This window comes from Tamandua tetradactyla, chromosome 17 (genome assembly GCF_023851605.1).
Source record: "Tamandua tetradactyla isolate mTamTet1 chromosome 17, mTamTet1.pri, whole genome shotgun sequence".
NCBI classification, from domain to species: Eukaryota; Metazoa; Chordata; class Mammalia; order Pilosa; family Myrmecophagidae; genus Tamandua; species Tamandua tetradactyla.
Genome location: NC_135343.1, coordinates 20,702,054 through 20,723,769, shown reverse-complemented (window position 1 = coordinate 20,723,769; position 21,716 = coordinate 20,702,054). Strand labels below are relative to the sequence as shown.

Genomic DNA, 21,716 nt, shown 5'->3' with positions numbered 1-21,716 from the left:
AAATGAACTCACTACCTCCCCCCTACATGGGACATGACTCCCAGGGGTATAAATCTCCCTGGCAACATGGGACGTGACTCCCAGGGATGAGCTGGGACCCAGCATCATGGGATTGAGAAAGCATTCTTGACCAAAAGGGGGAAGAGAGAAATGAGACAAAATAAAATTTCAGTGGCTGAGAGATTGCACACAGAGTTGAGTGTTTATCCTGGAGGTTATTCTTATGCATTATATAGAGATTTCTTTTTAGTTTCTGGTGCATTGGAGTGGCTGGAGGAAAGCACCTGAAACTGTTGAACTTGATTCTTGAAGACTATTAAATAACTACATAGCTTTCATGGTGTGACTGTGTGACTGTGAAAACCTTGTGGCTGATGCTGCCTTTATCCCGAGTATAAACAAATGAGTAAAAAATAAGAACATAAAATAAATAAGTGGGGTGCAAGGGTAGTTCAGTGGTAGAATTCTAATTCTCGCTTTCCATGAGGGAGATCTGGGTTCGATTCCTGCCTGGCCCATGAACTTTCCAAAAACAAACAAACAAGCAAATAAAAGAAAGAAAAACAAACCAAAAATTCGACAAATGGTGCTGCAGTAACGGGATACTCACATGGAAAAAGAATGAAATGTGACCCCTGCCATACAACATGCAATAAGTAAATAAATAAATAATGGGGGGGATAAGGGGTTTTAAAAAAATGTGGGTAGAGTGCAAACTAGTGGTCAATGAGAGGGAAGGATAACAAGTATGGGATGGATGGGGTTTTTCTTTTTTCTTATTTCTTTTTCTGGAGTGACGCAAATGTAAAAGTGATCATGGTGATGAGTACACAGCTATGTGATGATATTGTGAGCCACCGATTGCAAACTTTGGACGCACTGTATGGTACATGAAGATTTCTCAATAAAAATATTTAAAAACAAACAAACAATAAAAATTACAGATCTCTAAGTCTCCACCTGGCATGAGCCCATGGCAGACTGACCTCCTCCATTTCAACTGAGTTTCACTTAAATGAGTAACTCCCAGTCTCCTCAAGAGCCTGCTCTGAGGCTGAGGCCATGCCAGCCAGGTGTCTGCACAGCCCCGCTGAGGCCCACGAGCTGTAGACAGACCCAGCGGAGCAGACTAAGGTGCTCGGCCAGCCTCGAAGGTGCTGGCAGTTCTCCATGGGACAGGACCTGGGGCTCTCCCCTCTCCCCCCCATACTCTCTCTCTCTGATGGACCTTCACACTCTTGCTTATGGCACACCGCGGGCCCTCTGGGGAGGCATCCACAGCTATGTAACTGGGCTGAAAGCAGGGAGGCTTGTGGGAGGTTCAAGGGCCTTCCTGCAGCCCAGAGGCTTTGGCTTCCGGCTTGAGAGAGCCCTGAACCTCCATGTTAGAAGCCCAGGCCACCCTGCTGGACAGAGAAGCCACACAGAGCAGTCAGGCTGAGACACCACGTGGACATTCCAGCCCAGCCGCTATCTCACTGCGACAACATGCAGACCCTAAGCAAGAACCACCCACCGAGTCTAAATCAACAGGGAAACACAATATTGAGTTGCTGTTTTAGCCTCTATGGTTTGGAGTGGTTGTTGTGCAGCAGTAGATAATAGGAGCAGTGGGCAGTGCAGCCCTGGGACCACAGGGCACGGCTCCCAAAGCAGATGCAGGGGCTGGGAGAGTCTGGCAGAAATAAGAGCACAGGGTCACTAACTCCCAGAGGTCCAAGATGGAGCTCCAGATAGCACTTTTTATTTACACCATCACAGTTCTTTTAACAACAGCTTGGGGGAATCCCAGACCAGGGATGGCCTGGATCTTATTGTGCCTGATCCCCTACCCTGGTCAGTACTGAGGGGCTGAAGCCCAATAAATGTTTGATGAATGAGTCAATGAAAAATGTACCTGACACTAAAACCAAGTGCTGATTCATCCCAGAGTTTCCTCCATGCTTCCTGTTGGGCAAGAACCATGCCAAGGAAAGTACAGGGAAGCAGCTGCTTCTGGCTGGGAAGTGGACAGGCAGAAGCAGAAGGTCATTTTGACAGGGAAAAATTAACTTCCAGGCCCAGGCTCCCAAGAAATCAAGATATTCATCAAAGCACCTATCCGAACCCCAGGCAGCTGCCCGGCCACACAGGCACCACTATCTAGAGATGAGGAAGCCCGATTCAGGAGGGTATTAAGACATCCAGCTGAGCCAAAGGATGAGGTCTCTCCAGAACCAGCCTCATACTGCTTGCTTGCCCAATTTCCAGGGCTCAGGAGCAATGGAGCCATCAGGACTGGGGCAGGGCTTGGGGGCAAGGCCCTTGGTCACAGCACTAACAAGGGGGATAGAGAAGACTTGAATTGGGAGCTGAATTACATATTTGAGCTCCTGGGAGCTTGGGGACAGTGGTCTTCCTTCACTGCAGGAGGAAGTTTGATTGCACTAGTATCCCTGCCTCCTTGTCGATAACCACTTTACCAAGGAAACCCCTACCTATAGCCCAACCCCTTCTCCCTGCTGCACTATGCACCAAGGCACAGACACTAATTTCAAGTCTAAACAGATGTGTTGTATACAAACCATCCAAACGCCCACTTGGATATTAACAAAAGGGGCTCAGGTTGAATTTCAACTCTGCATTTAGGCTTCCAGCCTCCAAAGATAAATGAAAACTTGAGCAGTAACTCCGAAGGTGTTTTTCTCTATTTCTCTTCCAAGCATAGACTTTGAAGACTAGGAACTACTCAACATGTGAAAAGCAGCTATAATTACCAGTAAAATAGATAATAAAACACAGATTTTGGAAGTGGCTCAGCTTCTGATTATCAGACTTTGAGCAAACCAATCACTCCCTTTGGGCCTCAGTTTCCTAATTCACAAAATGGCAGCTAATACTTGGTGTTCCCATAATTTGTGTATGAATAAGGACAAATTTATGAAGTATATATAAAAGGTCCACATAAGAAAAACTATAAATACGTAGAGACTAATTTACGTACAGCAGATGCTTGCTGACATCTTCCGGATAAATGGTCAAATAACCCACAACTGTAACAACATTAACAAGACACATTTGTTAGTGGAGGTCCCTCTCCACTAACTAGCTAAAAGTGGAGGTCCCTCTCTACCTTTCAAAATTCCCGGCTAAAGTACATACCCCCCAAATCCTAGAACGCCACCTCACTCCTCAAAGGGCCACTGCCCACCTTGCCCACGTCTTAATAACTGGCTCCTTAACCCTGCACTCTTACCTCCCATCTGCACTTACATTCTCCCAACTGGTTCAGATGGAACCCAGAGGCCAGGCCTACCCCACCACCCCATGCCCACACATAGAGGGTCTGCAGAGGAGGAGCCAGTACATCTGCTCAGGGCTCTTCCAGGTACAGCAGCCTGGACTATATCCTTAATCTTGACTTTGACCTTCACATGGACTCTCCCATCCATCTCAAGAGGCTGTGGGGAGTATCATGTAAGGGAGGGACTTGAATGTTTCTTTGAAAAACATGACACATTCTCTAAGTTCTTTTTTTCTTACTCCTGTGAATTCATTTCAGTGTGTTCTCAGACTATGAGTCTCTAGAGGCCTGGGATTGCTTTCGGGGTAAATTCTTTTGGTACAATGACCACACAAAGAGAAAAGCTTGAAGCTCTGCACAGCTCCAGTGCTACTAGCTGTGTGATCTCCAGTCTGGGAAGGAGTCAGGGGCCCTAGGTCTGGGTCTGAATCGTTATTGGCTCTGTCAATAAATTAAGCACATGACTTAACCTCTTGGGGCATTTTTCTTCACAGGCACAATGGAGCTTACAAACCACCCACATTCCTAGTCATTGGGACACCAGGAGAGCAAAGAATTTGACAAGAAAAACACTGCACAAGTGGAAATGCTGCAGTATTCAGTACGCATGGAGAATTAAGAAAGAAGAGATGAAAAATAAAAGTAAAATGGGAAAAGAAACAGAAGAGAAAGCAAGCAAGCATTTGGGTAAAGTATGAGGCTCTCAAGAAGGCAAAGAGAAAAGTTCCCAGGACAGAACGTGACCTTCTGAGTCCAAGAGTCAATGTCTGGTCAGAAAATTTAACCCAGAGGCATGTGAAATTTAGCCTCAGAAAAGAAAACTGGAGTGGAAGGAAATGAAGTCTGCTTACTACTTGAGGAGGCACATGCATACACCAGGAGAAGCCAGGGCTCCCTACTGCTTGCTTTTATAGGTCAGCTCAGGAGAGAGACAAATGAGGAACAAATAAGCCCACAACCTGGAAAATTTGTGCAATGTCCCCGGAGAGGTCCAATTCACTAACTCCCTTTGTGCGTAAGCATTCTATACCAAAAAGAGCAAGCCTCAAAGGGAAGAAGTAGGAGCCGATAAGATTAAGAGAGAACTGATACTATCCAAGGTCAGAAAAAAAGAGAAGGGAACAGTAATGAAATTATAGGAGTTCAAGCCTCCAGGACCAGAAGAGTTCATCCCCAGCCAACTGAATTAGAACTTGAATTGTGTGACTGTGGATCAGCTTTGACGGTACACAAATGATAGAAGAAAACCAGCAGACCAGACATAGGCAGATACTACTCCAATTTTCAAAACGGGGAAAACAAAGGACTGAAGAAACTAGAATACCTAATGTTGATTCTTAGAGAAGTTCTAAGCCAGGTTATGAAGTAGATGACATGTAAAAAATTAGACAGACGAGAAGGCAAATGATAAGTTCCCAGCATGAGTTTAGCAAGTTGTACCAAAAAAACCTCAATTCCTTTTGTGAGAGACCAGGAATTGCTGCCAAAAGGGCATTAGTGAGTGCAGATGCTTTCACAGTCAATCTGCAGAAATGAGAGCAGGCTGACGTGCAGGGTAAGCACATTCAGAGCTGGTTGAACAATGAGGCCTGGTGGAGAGACCAACATACACAGAGCGGGGCCTCCGGCTATGGACAATGGGGCTCAATCCTAGGTCCTTTTACCCTTGACTTGAAGGAAGTCAGAAATGAAGTCAAAGTCAAAAAGAAATATTCCAAATGCGGGAATCAAGAATCAAGGACCCATATGTAGAATGAAATGATATATTAATATTTTTGTTTGTTTGTTGTTAATTTTTTTATTAATTAAAAATAAAAATAAAAATAAAAAAACAGAAAATAGAAAATAAAAAACATTTTTAAAAAAGAATCAAGGACCCCCACACTAAAAAGCTGAATCTCATTAACGAACAAAGCTAAAGATCTAGGCATTGGTTCAAAAAATCCAGAGGGTCCATACAGCAGGGAGGAAGCCTGTCTTAATAGCAATTTACATGAAGAGGCCCAAGGAGGTAGAGTTAACAAACTTGCTCTGCATGGCACTCTAATAATTGCAGAGGGAAATAGTAGGCTTCGTTAATGGGAATGTACTGTCCAGACCAGGGTAGGTGTCTCTGCGTGGTCAGTGCTGGCCAGGCCACATCTGGAGGGTCAATCCCAAGCTACACTTTTATGGGAACATACAAAGACTCAAGAGTTTTCAAAGGCTGGTCACCAGGACAGCAGGGTGTGTTGAGATCATCTCACAAAAGAAAGGGCTACATGATCTGGAAGTGTTTACCTAGACATGTGCTAATGACAAAGGCTCTCTTGGCATAAAAAAAAACAAACTTTAAAATCATCCAGTCCAGCATTTGAAAACTCAGGAACCTCCAATATAAAATCCTGATAAGGAATTATCTAGCTGTTGCCAGCACCTGTCTGATGTGGTGAGACTCTGCCTGTCACCCAAATGGGTAGAGTACATTTGGGGCAGCCCATACAGTGTCCTTGGGAGAATGGTAAAAAGGCACCCTTCTCTGTCAGATGGGCAATACACGGCAGCTGTCCTGGTAACCACATGTGCTTGGCAGGGCCTGTGTGTGCACTTAAGTAGGAACATCTGGCAGGAATGTGTGGGTGGGGAGTGGCAGATCCCAACAAGCAGGGGGCCCTTAAAAGCTGTGTAAACCCCATGGGGTGTGGTAGAGAGCCATTCTCACTTGGAGTTTATTGTCAAAGATGAATGATAGAGAGGATGACATAGGAAGCCTAAAATAACAACGTTCTCCTTTGTAATGGGGGAAAAAGTGCTGACCTAGGTAAATGATCTCGGAATTAGAAAACTTTGGCATTATCATCCAGTTCCAAGGATACCGGAACTATCAGGAAAAAGTGAGCATTCACCTTACCCTACACCTTTTTCCTAAATAGATAGCTTTTCTGGAAATCAGACATCCCTGGCCAGCAGTGTGCTACTTAGAATACCCCCAGTGGGGCTCCTTCCACTGAACCATAACTAGTAGAAAAGCGCTGGGGATTTTCCCAAAATTTACGAGACTTCTGATGCAAGCCACAGACAAGCAGCAGGCCTAGAGCTGCACAAGAGAAGGTTCTCAGTTGTAAAGATCTGAGATGAAACTATTTCTCTAAATTTTGCATTAATGCTAAACTGAGGCCAACAAAAACAAGGTTTATAGCCTGTTCTAGTTTGCTACTGCTGGAATGCAACACACCAGAGACGGATTAGCCTTTAGTAAAAGGGGATTTATTTCATTAGTTCTTCAGAGGAAAGGCAGCTACCTTTCAAATGAGGTTCTTTCTTATGTGGGACGGCACAGGATGATCTATGCTGGCCTCTCTAGGCCTCTGGTTCCAACAACTTTCCCTGGGGTGATTTCTTTCTGCATCTCCAAAGGAGTGCTGAGATGAGGTATGCTGAACTGCTTGGGCTGTGCTACATTGAACTCTCTCATTTAAGTACCAGTCAATTAAATCAAACATCATTCATTACAGCAGGCATGCCTCTTAGCTGACTGCAGATGTAATGAGCAACACATGAGGTTCACATACCATTCGCTCATGTCCACAGCAACAGAACTAGGTACCTTCACCTGGCCAAGCTGACACCTGAACCTAACTACCACATAGCTCAATTACTGTCTTTCACCTCCTCCCAACTGACCCTGAATATGAGTTACTGTTAGCAGGGAGCAGGCCGAAGGGGATGAACAGAGGCCAACAAGTCAGTCCTTCCCCTGCACTCTGGGCCACTTCTGTTTTAAATTAGATTCTCAATGCTACTTCCATAAAACTTTTGGCTTAGTGCACCAATGGAAAAACTAATTTTGGGCACTGATATTCATATGGAGAAACATCTATAATTCTAAGTATGTTTTGTTTTCATGAGGTTCTTTTCCTTTATTTAAGAATAGTCACAGCTATTGCTACTATTATTTCTGAAAAGACACTTGCAAAACACAGCATGCTCTGAGCCCAGGACAGATTCCACAGGGCGCAGGTAAATGAGAGCTGTAAAATAAGCAGACTTTAGGTCTTAAGAAATTCTCAAGGAATGTGTTCAGTTCTTCCACTCCTCTGGCACTCTCCTCCACTAGCCCTTCAATCATTCTGGTCCTTTACAATCCTTCACAGCTAGGTCAGATATTTATATCTTAAATCATCTCCCTCTCTGGGGTCGATGCAGTAAATGTAATCTTTAATAATGAAATGAAGGGCTTTCACCTCCTTAAAGGATAGGAGCAAGAACAAGAGAACAGAGACATATTTCTGGCTAAGAGGGGCATGGTTCGGAAGCAGCAACATAGCTATTTTCTAGAAAGTTCTATCCACAAGCTGTAACAGCTACTAAAAGGTAGTACAGAGGCAAAATTAAAATGGTGGTCTAAAAGCTCTGAGTAAATTCATCCAAGAAAAATCTAAATTGATTAAAATGAAAACATAAGAAATTAGAAGGTTTAACCATGGCCTCTCCCCGTAAGTCGGTCTGATCAGACCTTCAAAGCACAGTCCCCGTGTGAAAGAACCAGAGCAGGGGGGCAGAAATGGCTGGAAGAGACTAATAAGGTTTGTGAGACTAATAAGGTTTGTGAACATGTACATATGTCAAGCACCCAGTTCATATTGTTTCATGTTATCGCATTTAACCTTCAGAACAACCTATTGAGGTAGGTTTTGTTATTACTGTTGTAAAGAGAAGGAAACAGCCTCAAAGATGTTAACTAACTTGCCCCAGGGCACATATCATATTTGTAACTGTGATGGTTAATTCTGGTGTCAGACTGGCCAGTTGATGGTGCCCAGTTTTCCGGGCAGGCAAGCACTGGCCTAACCATTATTGCAAGGGAATGTCGTGGCTGTTTTATTAAATCACCAGTCAATTGACTGCAGCTGTAGCTGATCACATCTACAATCAATTAAGGGTGTGTCTTCCACAAAAAGAGAATCTAATCAGCTGGGTTTGCTCTGATCAGTTGAAGGCTTTCAAGGGAGAAGAGAAAATTTTCACTTCTTCACCCAGCCAGCCTTACCTGTGGATTTCATCAGGGATGTTCATCAGAGTTGCAGGCTTCTTGGTCTGCCCTGTAGATTTTGAACACTTGGATCCTCTCTGGTTGCCATGAGATACTTTTATAAAGCTCTTAGTTGGTTCTGTTTCTCTAGAGAACCCTGACTAATACAGCAGTAAAGCTTGGATTCCTGCTTGGATCTGCCCAATTCCACATTCCATAGATTAGGGCTATGGGCTGATATGGGGGTCACAGAGAAGACCAAGGCCAATTGCTGGTTTGGGTTCCTTAAAAGAACAGTGTCCGTCAGGTGGGTGTACAGAGGCTATCTTTGTACAGATTTCTCTAACTTTGAAAACAGGCTCCACTGATATGATCAACATTTCCTGAGATGTTGTCAGCCACAAATACACAGAAAATCAATTGTTGGAGCAAACTTCTCTGTACTGTTTGAGACACAGGTAAACAAGGATGCCCAGCAGAGAGAGAACATCAGCTCCGCGTGCCAAGGGGAACAGGAACTACTGCCTTTCCACAACGGTCTTTTCTTCCAACGTAGATATGGGTGAAGATATTGGTCGGTAGGTAGTTTTAATCTACTACAAAGACTAAGGGACAGCATTTGGAGACTGCAGCAGGGTGTATGGGAAATTCTCTCTGGACTGGGAACATGTGGCCAGACAGAGAGAGATACCTGGGATGGTGGGGCTGCACACCGTGCTGTCAGGTTCTCACCTAGGCTGCATTTGCTCCAGTTGCAGTGCAGGCTCGCATCCCAGAGTTAAAATATGTATTTCCCTGCTTATAGCCTACCTTACACGTAACAAAATAAACTTTAAAAGTAATAACTAAAGACTTCAGTCAGATGATGGACTGAGTTGATACAAACCAAATACCTCAAAACCCTGAACAAAAGTATGATAACAATGTCTAAAACCTAGATAAACAGATAAAAGAAAAATAAATGGAAATCTGCAGGAACCAGAAATGAAGAGGAAAGATTTTTGAAAAGTTGGAAAATTCATTAATCCATGGATTAAAAAGGAAATAACCAAAGTATAAAATATTTAGAGCCAAGTGGTATGGAAGTAACTCAAAACTTCTAAGACGTGGTTAAAGCAGTACTTAGGAGTAAATATACAGCTTTAAATGCATTTATTTGAAAACAAAACTAAGAGTTAACTCAAGTAGCCAGAAATAAAGAAAAAATATAGACAAGAGAAAAAAAGAAATGAAAACCAAAAAAAAGAAAAAAACCATTTATTCGAAAAGACTAAATAGACCTATATTAAGAAATGGCATAAATAAACAACATTTAGAATGAAAAAGGGAACATAAGATCATTTTAGAAAACCATAAAAGAAAATTATGAATAACTGGTTATGATAAATTTGAGAACACATGAAATGGATACTCAAATACAAATTATCAAAATAGAATCACGAAGAAATAGAAAGCCTAAATTCATCAAAAATTATTAATGAACTTGCACTGGTAGTCAGAAACCTGACACACATATTTGATAAAAGACAAGAGATTCTAATGATTTTATGGATAAGTTTTTCCGAACTTCCAAGGAACAAAATTTATCTCTGACAAACTGTTTATGAAACATATATATGAAAGAGGAAAAGCTACTCAATTTATTTAATGGAGTTAACAGAAGCACGATAACAAACAATATAAGAACAGTATAAAAAAAGAAAATTATTGACGATTCCACTTCTGAAAATAGGCAAAAATCTAAGTAAAAATACTAGCCAGTTTCGGTTCCAGGACCCTGCACTTGCCAAAAAACAATACTAGCAAGTGACATCCCACAGAGTAAAAGTAAAAATACTAGCAAATATCCTACAGAATAAAATTATACACACACATACAAACACCTGTGGCAGTATTATAAAATATTATTTATAGTAAAGACTTTGGCCTCCAAAAAAAAGAGGTCTGGCCTTTTGCAGGACTCCTGCGGAGGGTTCCTCTAAATCTTTGGAATTTCCAGTGTTATCAGAGTCCTTTGTTCTTCGGGGTGGACCCAAAACCCCACCTGAAACTTCATATGCTAATGAGATGGCAGGATGGAGAAGTCACACCTGCGGCCACAGGGTGGGGGCTGGCTACCCCAGATCCAACCATGTGACTAAGGAGCTATCAGTCAGATTAGGGGGCAAGTGGGAGGGTAGGTAAGTCGCAGACTGGGTTCACCCATATGGGCAATGATTCCATTGGCTATGTCTACAGAATGAAACCCCACATAAACTCTAGCCACTCAAAGCAGAAAGTGCTTTCACAATTAATAAATACATCGCTGTACTGGGAAAATAACGCCTAATTCCCTATAGAAAGGACACCTAAGTTTGCTTTTGAGACCCTCCCAGACCTTGCCCTATGTGTCTCTTCCTTTGGCTTCTTCTGATTTATATCCTTTGCTATGATCGTTGAGTATAGTATTTTCAGTGAGTTCTAGAAGTCATTCTATTGAATTGTAGAACCTGAGGGGGTGGCTGGAACCCCCAAATCTGTAGCCAGTTGGCCAGAAGTGAGTTACTGAGCTTGGAACTCGTATCTTTCCAAGAACTGCCCTAACCTGTGGGATTTGGCCTGACTCCGGGGAGTTAGAATGAGAATTGAGTTACTGCATATTTGTAGTCGGTGTCAGAAGTTGAAGTTTTTGCAGTCTTTATATGATCACATTGGAATATTAAGGGAGAAAAATATATTATCATCTCCATTTACATACGTTTAAAGCATTAAATAAAATCAACACTTATTCATAACATTTTTAAATTGCTAAAAACTATTAACAGTGGGAAATATCCTGAATTTGATAAAGAATAGCTACCAAAACCTTAAGTAACTTCATGTTCAAGAAGAAACTTTAGAGTACTCACTAAAGAAAATAACAGCACAAGGATGCCCTCTACCCTGTGAAGACTGTGTTAGGGCCTACCCAATATAATAAAACAAGAAAAAGATGTGTTATAGGAAATGAAAAAGAAAAACCAAATTATTATTCTGTGATTATCTGTGCTGGTTTAAAAGGATGTATGCCCCTTAGGAAAGCCATGTTTTAATCAAAATCCCATTTCATAAAGGTAGAATAATCCCTATTCAATACTGTATGTTTGAAACTGTAATCAGATCATCTCCCTGGATGATGTGATTTAGTCAAGAGTGGTTGTTAAACTGAATTAGGTGACGACATGTCTCCACCCATTTGGGTGGATCTTGACTGGTTTATTGGAGTCCTATTAAAGAGGTAACATTTTGGAGAATAAGAGATTCAGAGAGGGCAGAGCAGAACAACATAGCCACGAGAAACAGAGTCCACCAGCCAGCGACCTTTGGAGATGAAGGAAAATGCCTCCCAGGGAGCTTCATGAAACAGGAAGCCAGGAGAAGAAGCTAGCAGATGATGCCGTGTTCACCATGTGCCCTTCCAGATGAGAGAGGAACCCTGACCATGTTCAGTAGGTGCCTTCCAGATGAGAGAGAAACTCTGTGTTCGCCATGTGCCCTTCCACTTGAAAAAGAAACCCTGAACTTCATAGGCCTTCTTGAATCAAGGTATCTTTCCCTGGATGCCTTAGATTTGACACTGCTATAGATTTGTTTTAATTGGGACATTTTCTTGGCCTTAGAACTGTAAACTGGCAACTCATTAAATTTCCCTTTTTAAAAGTCATTCTGTTTCTGGTATATTGCATTCCGGGAGCTAGCAAACTAGAACATTATCTATATAGAAAATTCAAGAAAATCTATATAAAGATTAGAATTAATGAAAGTAGCTCAGCTGGGGTATTGGATATAAGATCAGAATTTAAAAATCAGCAATGTTTCCATCAATTAAAAAATAACTTAAAAATACATTTAAAATATCGACAAAATCTTTGGTATAAATACAGCAAACATTATGCAAGAACCTTACATAGAAAAGCACCAGTCATTATTCAACTACTAATGGAAAGATGTCAGTTCTCTTAGAATATATATAGAACAGAATTTCAATCAAAATGTCAGCATTATTTTCTTCCATAACATTTCAAATATTGTCTACTTATGGAACTAGACAATAGCATTTATATAAACTAGTAAACTCCAACAGGTCAAAAAATTCAGAAACATTTATAAGTAACCATAATTGCTAACAATTATTAAGCACTTTCTTATAAACCAAGCATTGTTCCAGCATTCTACATGATTATCTCCCCACAATAATCCTTGATGTGGATGCTCATTATCTCTCTTTCATAAATGAGGAGACTTTGAGAAGGTATGTACATCGCCCAAGATTACACTGCTAGGAAATCAAAACTGCTCACTGAGTGCTGAGTAGGCTAAACCTCTAAATCCACACCTAGACAAATCTACAGAACATTTTAGAGAAAATACTAAAACTACCAGTGAGAAGACAGATTATAATGAAGTGATAATCATTTGTGTTTGAACAACTTCTTAGTAGAAGTAACAGCTGCAAGAAGACTTTCCTTCTGACAGAAAACAATTGTAAGTGTAGAATTCTATACTGACCAAATTCTCATTTGTGAGCAATGGCAAAATAAACATTTTCAGGAACATGAAAACTTTAAAGTTTACCCAAGACCCCCTTCATTAAAGAACTTCTAAATTTACATTAGCATTAAAAACAAAAAAAGAACCCAGAAAGAGCAACAACCCCTACACTGCAGCAACCCTTAAAATGTAATAAGGGTTTGTCACACACACACACACACACACACACACACACACACACACACACACACACACACACACACACACACACACACACACACACCATCCCCATAGGGCACCTCCCAAGGCCCCAGGCAGTTCGATCCTGAAAGATGTAGTAGCATATGTTGAAGTGTGGTCATCCAATGAAACAGAAAATTGTTCAAAGACAGTTACAAACTAACTTACAGTTATGGAGCAAAGGTTGCAAAACTTTTAACAAGCAAGTAACTCACAGCTGTATTCCAAGATGGGTACCAGAGCACATGGGACAAAGCACAGAAGAAAGGGGTAAAGCTTGTCTCAGTGCTCTGGGTTGTAAAATGCATGAGAGCTGGAGCACACACTGATAAATCATTATTCCTTTCAGGTAATACTAATGAACAATTACTATACCTAAATTTAAAAAAAAATGTATTTATTTCCAAAACACCAGAAAATGATAAAAGACTTCAAAAGAAATTTGAGAAAATGGCTAAAGAGCTACAAAACCAAAAACTCTAGATAATGATACACATGTCCTCTTATTTGAACCTAAGGTTCATTCACGTATAGTCCTACCAATAAAATTAATAGTAATCATCACAGTGCAAAGGAGGAGATTATAAGCGATGGAGAAAAGGAAAAATCTTTCTCTATATCTTCACAAACGAATGAAAAGGTTCATGATAATCTAGCTAACACTGTGTGAAAACACCTTTGAACATTTCGCATGACACTTCTTGTTCAACTAAATCCTCTGTTGGTGTTTTACATTCATCTTTCGATGATCTTTGTGTAAACTCAGGATGCAGAAATCAGAAAATGAAATTGAGACAATTCATTACAAAAATTAAAAATATTTGTATTTCTTCACCCGTATTGAAAACAAATAGCATTCAGTCATCAGCATCTTGCCATTACCTGAATGAGCCAACTCCTCAGAAATTCATGAGTAATCTTTCAAAGGAAAAAAATAAATTGGCAAAGAGATAAGTGAAGTGGTCATCCCTGACAAAAACAATCTGAAGGAACATCTAAGGAGACAATGGACAAGAAATATAGTTTGTCTTCTACTTTATCTACAACAAAAGATCACTCTTAGCTAAATTCAATTCCAAAAAGTTCCTCAGCACAGAGAAAAAGAATGTCAGAGTGCTCACATTCATCTTCAAAAGAAAAATGGCAAAAAAAAAAAAAGTACGGCATGAAATATACCATGTCAAACTTGCAACTTTTTAAAAAGTTGGTAAATAGCCCATAGTTTATGGCCAAGCCTTTAAAGAGGCTCCTGATTGTGGGGAGTCCCCATGTGATGATTATCTTAAGGAAAGGGATCTTCTTTCTGAATGTCAGACAACCTCGAGCTTTGCTCAGCTCAAATGCAGAAGTCCTTCTAATAGTGAGAAAATTAGCACACTGGAAATGTTTGATTTTTCCAGTATTGGTAAAAAATGTAGATCAGTTAACATAACCAATTTAACAGCAAAAACTAGGTTCAGTCTTGAGAAACCTACAAATTGTGAAGGAAATACAACTTTGAGTTACAAGACTTCTACAGAAATATCTGCAGCTGAAGAAACTCCAGTGTGTTGTAGACAAGCTAATCCTCAGAAAGGAAGACGCATACCCAGATGGAAATAACTTTTCCTGTATCACTGATGAACTTGTTCATCAAAAGGAATGCTTAGGGAAAGGGCATCATGGTACTTTAACTTCTTTGAAAGGAAGCACCAGAGAAAATAAAGAATTGATTGATGTTAAAAGCAGGCAGAAAGAAGATACCACTTCTGAAGGTGGAATGCAAAATGATGATAAGCTAAATTTTGTGGATGATTGTAAAGAGGGAAAACCTATACAGAGGGCAAAACTTATGCAGAAGATACAGTGAAAGGATATGAATCTTCTCCAGATGCCTTTGTTATAGGAATATGCAATTATACATCCATATTTTAAATATATCACAACTTTTTCATAATTAAACAAAAAATGTAACAAAGAAAACAAAATAACATTTACCAAAACTAATAATAATAATATAAAACGGGTGAGGAAATTAGAACCAGAGAAAAACATAGGTAGGAAATATAAGGCTTTCACTGTTATTAATTATCCAAACTATAGGCTATAAAGTCCTATGTATATATGCTTAGAAGTGAGCTTCAAAGTTAGCTCTGAGCTAAGTATTGACCAAATGAGAAATGGGAAACACCATTGGTTAAGGGGTTCATAACACCCATGTGCCAGTTTGAATCTGTGGTGGACCCCAGAAAAGCCATGTCCTTTAATCCTCATTAAATATTGCTGGCTGGGAGCTTTTTGATTGTTCCCATGGAGATGTGTCCCACTCAATTGTGGTGGTAACTTTTGATTAGATGATTTACATGGAGGTGTCCACCCACTCAAGGTGGGGTTGCTTACTGGAGCCCTCTTAAGAGGGAACCATTTTGGAAAGAGCTACAGAGCCCACACAGCCAGAGACCTTTGGCGACAAAGAAGGAAAACACACACACACACATACACCAGGGAGCTTCATGAAACAAGAAACAGGGACAAAAAGCTAGCAGATGTCGCCATGTTCACCATGTGCCTTTCCAGTTGGGAGAGAAACCCTGTACATCACTGGCTTTCTTGAACCAAGGTATCTTTTCCTGAACGCCTCAGACTGGACATTTCTATAGCCTTGCTTTAGTTGGGACATTTTCATAGGTTTAGAACTGTAAATTTGCAACTTATTAAATTTTCCTTTTCAAAAACTGCTTCATTTCTGGTATATTGCCCTTCCAGCAGCTAGCAAACTAGAACAACCAACAAGACAAAAAAGGTCAAGTTGCTCATAAGAACTATTCCCGGGCACTCTGACCAGAAAGAAATTTCTCATACAATTAAATAAATTGGTGAGTATGCCCTGGAAAATAAGTAAACAGTTAATTGGTATTTACTAACTAGGTGAGTGGGTCAGGAAGGTAAAAGTGGATCGGGAAGTTAGTACAGAGGTTCAAGTCCACCGGACCTGGGTTTTGAGGCCTGGGCCCCACTTTCAGAACGACCCCCCTTGGCTCTGACCCCTACACCATTTTGTTTCCTGAGGATCATCTGTACAGAGTTCAAGGCTCCGAACTGAGTTTGTGGAGTTATACTCCTGAAAAATAAGCAGTCCAACAATTAGTTGGTGTGTTAGATACAGTAAGTATTTAATGCCTGTTTAATTGATGTGTTCGGTTTTATTAATTGATGCATTACTTAAATATATAGCAAGTTTTAAGTGTCTGTTTAAATTCTTAGTTGGGGTGCTAACTGCATTTTTTTGTTCAAGTGTCCCTAATTGGTTATAGATTACTGAAATTCTTAAAATGACAAATTCTAATTCTAATAGCATTCCTGAATATGGCTCTTTGAGCAGTATTTTGAAAAAACTGGAAAGTTTTTATTTACAAGCCTATGGAAAACCAAAAAATAGTTTATTTCTATAACACAGTCAGCCTCAATATGATTTAGAATCAGAAGAGAAATGGCCTGAGAATGATTCTATTGAAAAAACATCTATATAAATGATTCAGTAATCATAATCATTTTGGGGGGGTGGGGAGTGCATGGTCCAGGAATTGAACCCAGGTCTCCCACATGGAAGGTGGGCATTCTAACCACTGAACCACCCGTGCACCCAATCATGATCGTTTAATTCTTAATTTCTTGGTTTCCAGAAATCTCTTTCCTGAGGAATAGAAGAGATAAAGCCCCTTTCTTAAGGTGTGTTCTTTTAACTGACAGGAGTTTCAGAATGGACAGCACTTCTGGGGACATTTAGGTGTAATCCGGGGACCTCTTGCCTGTGAAGATGGTACTCATGGCGGTACACAGCCCTGTGTTTTCTTCCCAGAGCTACCCCCAGAGTCACTCACACTATTTCCATGTCCACCGAACCAGTTCACTTGCCAATGCATGGGCTACCCACATAGCCAGGCCTACAAAGAAATAGTTTATTATTGTGTTTTCACGGTAATAAGCACCAAGAAGCAATATGCTTTTCTTTTTTTTTCTTTGGCATGGGCAGGCACCAGAATCGAACTCGGGCTTCTGGCATGGCAGGTGAGAACTCGGCCTGCTGCACCACCATAGCCCACCCAATATGCTTTTCTTTTATTCTATCATTTCATAGTAAAATCCTTGACCTATCTTGGCATTCCATGTAACATGCAGATATGCGGGAGCCTGGGTACTTCCACAGGGTCTTCCTACCCATCACACATGCCTGGTACTGCCAATAATAGCAAAACCCCAGTATTCACCAAACTACTTTAACAAATATTGCCTGAACGGGGACTGCTCCAGAATCTCGTGGGGTTCTGGAACCCCAGGTACGCTGGGAGACTTCACTGGAATTCCATATACTTCTGGGTAGATCTGGTTCCAAGAGTAAAGTGATCTACCTCTAAGTCTGGAATAATTCCCAAGGATCTCCAGAATGGGAAACATCACAGTGTGAGCCGGAAGAGATGGAAAGACAAAAGCATTTTGCAATTAATCAAAATATCAGTTCTTATTAAAGTATGAAATATCTCTCCTTTCCTTTTCTATTTTCTTTCCTTACAATTAAAAAATAATAATCACATGTGCAGGGAGACAGTAGATTGTAGAGATTAAAATGCACAGACTTTGGCCACTGACTCTGGCACTTTGCGGTTGTGCAATGCTGGGCAAGTTACCACTCTGATTCATAGTTTCTGAATTTCCATAATGAGAATAATAGTAGTACTTACCTCAAAGAGTATTAAAAGGATTACTAAAATAACACATGTAAGTGCTTATTACTCAAAAATGTTAGCTATCATTGTTGCAGAACAGTTGAGAAATACAGGAAAGCACAAAGAAAATCAAAAGCACCTATACCACCATCATCCGTTTCAACGCATACTCTTCCACTATTTGGGGGATGTACATTTAAAGAGTGAAATTACAGTGCTTTCTACTTTATAACTTACTTTTAAAATTTAACACTATACACCATACATCATTCAGTCTTCCAGTAAAAGATTTTAAAAGGCCACAGGGTATTCCTTTGGGTTATTTTTCTTCTTAATGATCCCTGCCCTCTTTCCTCTCTGCAGGTTCCACACGTCACGTGTTTCAACTCATCTGACCCAGCCAGGTGAGTATTGGCTGCCTTGTCTGGCTATTTGGGGATGCAGCCTTCCTCTCACCATCCAGACCATCTGCTCTTTAGATCAGAGACACCTTGATGGCCTTGGTTACATCCCCAGGATTCACAGCAGCCTACCCTGGGGATGTTCAGCAAATCTCCAGTAATGGCAACCAGCTCACTTGCCCAAGATTTCATGCAGTGGAGCAAAAGCCAAATAAGGCAGAAAGGCAGTTTCTCTCCTAACAGTATTATAAGGTTGACTTACAGGGCATTAAGTACACTATTAAAAATCTCAGGAAGAGGAAGAGACTGAAGATTTTTATCTGAGTGCACTGTATTTCCAAGCAACAGAGCCCAACAAATTCCAAACTCTAAATCTAAGTCAGAACACTTCCTTATCACTGACATTTGAAGACCACGGTAAAATCTTATTAATTCACATTAATGGGGATCTGTCAAACCCAATTAATGGAGAGAAGAGGCTCACTTCGTTTTTAGATAAACTCTTTTATTTCCAATGAAATACACTTTTAAATAAAATCTTCATTTCTGAATAGTTCAATACCTTGACCTGTTTTGACAAGGCTTTGCCAACCATAGGCTGCGCAGCACCTGATGTAACACAATTGTTAGGAGCACATTCATTGATTGTATATAAAATGTGAATGGCTAAACTTCTTGGAAAGTGTGTTATTCTTAAAACCAATAAAAGTTCAACATCCCCTTCAATTCTGCTCACACAGCTCATTCCTTAGTAAAGTTTTTTTCTTCCTAGGTCATGTGGAAGTAAACCCCAGCTCAGGCTGCTGCTCCCTGCTGCTCCATTTCTAAGCGAGCTGGCAGAGGTTTGCAATATCAACACAGATCAAATCAATCCTTAAAGAAAAAAAAAAAATCCAGACTCCAGACTTGATCTGTCCTGACCCATTTGAGAATTAACAAACTCCCTCTCAGCACCCAGAGAACCAAGCCTGTCATGGAAATACTGATTCAACCATAATGAAAACCAACATCAAAACCACACAAATGAACTCAACATTTTCCCACCCAATCAAAGTCAAGTTGAAGCAAGAGCCTCGGGATTAAAAACAAACCAGGCTGTTTTTCCTTTATTGGTCCTGCTCATTTAGCCTCTTCAATTGCCTTGTTTTCACAATTCCTGTTTATGAGAGAAGTCGGAGTGGGAGAGTTGGGAGAGAGATGGAGAACTAGAGGAAGGGCAGAGAAAAGCCGAGTAGCCTTGCCAGGCTGAGGAATGCCAACAAACATGGTTTATGTCAGCAAATTAAAACTTCCAGCCTGCCTGTCTGGGCAGTCTGCAAACAAGCCGGACTGAAGCTCAGTGTGCTTGTGGACTGCCGGTCTTCCCTTTCCAAACATCAGGCTCTGGACACTATTTTTAGCAAGTAGTCCTTTTTTATCTCTTTTTTTTTTCTTCTCTTTTCCTGATTCTCCCTGAATTAAAAAGGCTAATTACATGAAGTACCATTATTAGAAAAAACTAGCTGGAGAGGTTAAAAAAAAAGATGCCAAACGAACAAAAATCGGTACTTTTTAAAGCAAAATCCTAAGGGGAAAGATATTTTCATTTTTCCCTGGACCCACAGGGTTCAATTTGTGGGTCCCGAAAAGCAAAATCCGAAGCTGAAAGATATTCTAATTCTTCCCCGGACCCACAGGACTTGTGGGTTCCCCAAATCCCAGAGTACGTCGCTCCTGCTGGGAAGGTCTGGGTGAGCGTGGCGGTCCCTAGGCTGTGGCCGCTGGGCCGGGCTGGGTCGGCGCCCGCCAGGACTGGAGCCGGGGCCCGGGGGCCACGCACCTCCCGGGGAAACGGGGGTGGCAGGAGCGCGAATTAACAGGAGCCAGCAAGCGGAAAGTGAGAGTCCCGGGGTTGGGGGGATCCAGGCCCCCTAGGAAGGGCTGAAAGACCGAGGCTGGTGCCCCGCGCTGGGGAGGCCGGGGGGGGGGGGGGGGGGGGCGGGGGCGCGTGGGTGTGTCTGAACCCCTGACCCCTGGCCCTCAGAGATGATTCTAGATTCTTTTTGGTCCTGTTTACTCTTTTTCTTCCTCTTTAGAGCGAGTCCCAGGTTCCAGCAGCGCCCCCAGGGCAGGGGTGCTGGGGTGGGGGCCTGCAGCGCCTCCGGGGCGGCGGGGGTGAGGGGATGCGGGCGCCGCGCCTCGCTGCCCGGCGAATCCCAGAGATGCCCGAGCGCGGGGACGCCAATGCTCTGGCCCGCAAACTCTCCCAGCGAACGGGGGGGGGTCCCCACCATGCAGAGAGGGCGCCCCGTGCCTCCCCGCCCCTGTCCCCTGTTCACTTACGGGCCGCACAGCTCCGGCTCCGACTCCGGCCGCCGCCATCCACCTCGCGAGGAGCAGCGGGAGCGCGAGGCCCCGAGGCGACCCGGGCGGAGGGGCGGGGAGGGGGCGGTCACCGCGCCTCGACTCCTCCCGCTCCCACCGCCACCCTTCCCCTACTCCTGCCCCGCCTGGTCTTCCCCTCGCTCCGCTTTCCTGCCCGGGATCCCTGACTTTTTCTGGTGTCTGATTCCCCAATCTCTTTCCTCCAGTGCATCTTCCGTCCGCTGAGGCTCCGGCCCCCAGGAGGCGGAGAAGTTCCTCTCTCCTGCAGAAGTCCGGGTTGGGTCGGGAGGAGAAGGGAAGGAAGAGGCAGTACGGTATCTAACTTAGATTTAGACGTCCCCTTAAGTCACAGCCACTCCTTACACCCCTAGGGACCCAGTCTGGGTGGTGGGATGATGGGGGGACTTTGTGTTTGTGCTTTGCAAGTTACTTTTTGGAGCCTCTATTGAGCACCTCTTCTCTTCCCCTTAGGCCAGACCAACGCTGGTCTCAGGGTGATGAAAGGTAAAGATGGGGTCCCCCCACTCCTCACCCAGCTCCTGAGCAACTCAGTGATAAGGAGGAGGAGAACTCAGCATGACTTAGGGAAGGGCCAAGCTGCATGGACAGGAGGTAGACATTTATAGACGCCTCCTGTGTGCCTCCTGAAGAGTGCGGGAGAAAGAGGCAAGCTGCCTTCCCTAGGAGAGCTTATCTTGGGTGGCTTCTAGTCCCCACCTCATCAGAGCTGTCATTTGGTGTCTCAGCCTCTTCCTCAATTGCAGCTGCCTCACTGGGAGCCATTTAGTATGAAAGAAGGGCTGCCTGTGACCTGTCCCAGGGGACACGCAAATCTGGAAAGGAAAACTGGACCTGGATTTGAACAGGCTCCAGAGGGGAGGGGCATTTCGGGGCCTGGGACATAGTGCTTTGGAGGCTGGCAAGACTGGAAAGATTGTGTAGGAGAAGATGGGAAATACACTTGAATGGGGAGGTAAAGTTGGCCTCCAAGGCATGAAACAAAATAGGGAACTAGTGAAGGTTTTTAAGCAAAGGAATGTTTTAATGCAAGTGGTGACCTGTTTGCCTTTGAATCCCTAGAACCTGACACGTAGTCGGCACTTAATAAATCTTTGTGGACTCAAAATGGTGATTGAGGAATATTGGTTTAACAGGCAAGGTGGACTGCCTGGGAAGAGAGGGCTTAGGCCCAGGGAAAGATGGTG

The 21,716-nt window shown here is 42.4% G+C and overlaps 1 protein-coding gene and 1 pseudogene across 1 annotated transcript in view; one reads left to right on the top strand and one right to left on the bottom strand.

Annotated features, from left to right (window-relative positions):
* Positions 1-20,553, bottom strand: part of STON1 (stonin 1) — a 65,543-nt gene extending 44,990 nt beyond the window's left edge. The window contains exon 1 of the mRNA XM_077134174.1: positions 20,470-20,553. The gene's annotated coding sequence lies outside the window, so the exon portion shown is untranslated. The remainder of the gene's footprint in view (positions 1-20,469) is intronic.
* LOC143661109 (microcephalin-like) lies at positions 7,746-20,678 on the top strand (annotated as a pseudogene).
* The last annotated feature ends 1,038 nt before the right edge of the window (positions 20,679-21,716 follow it).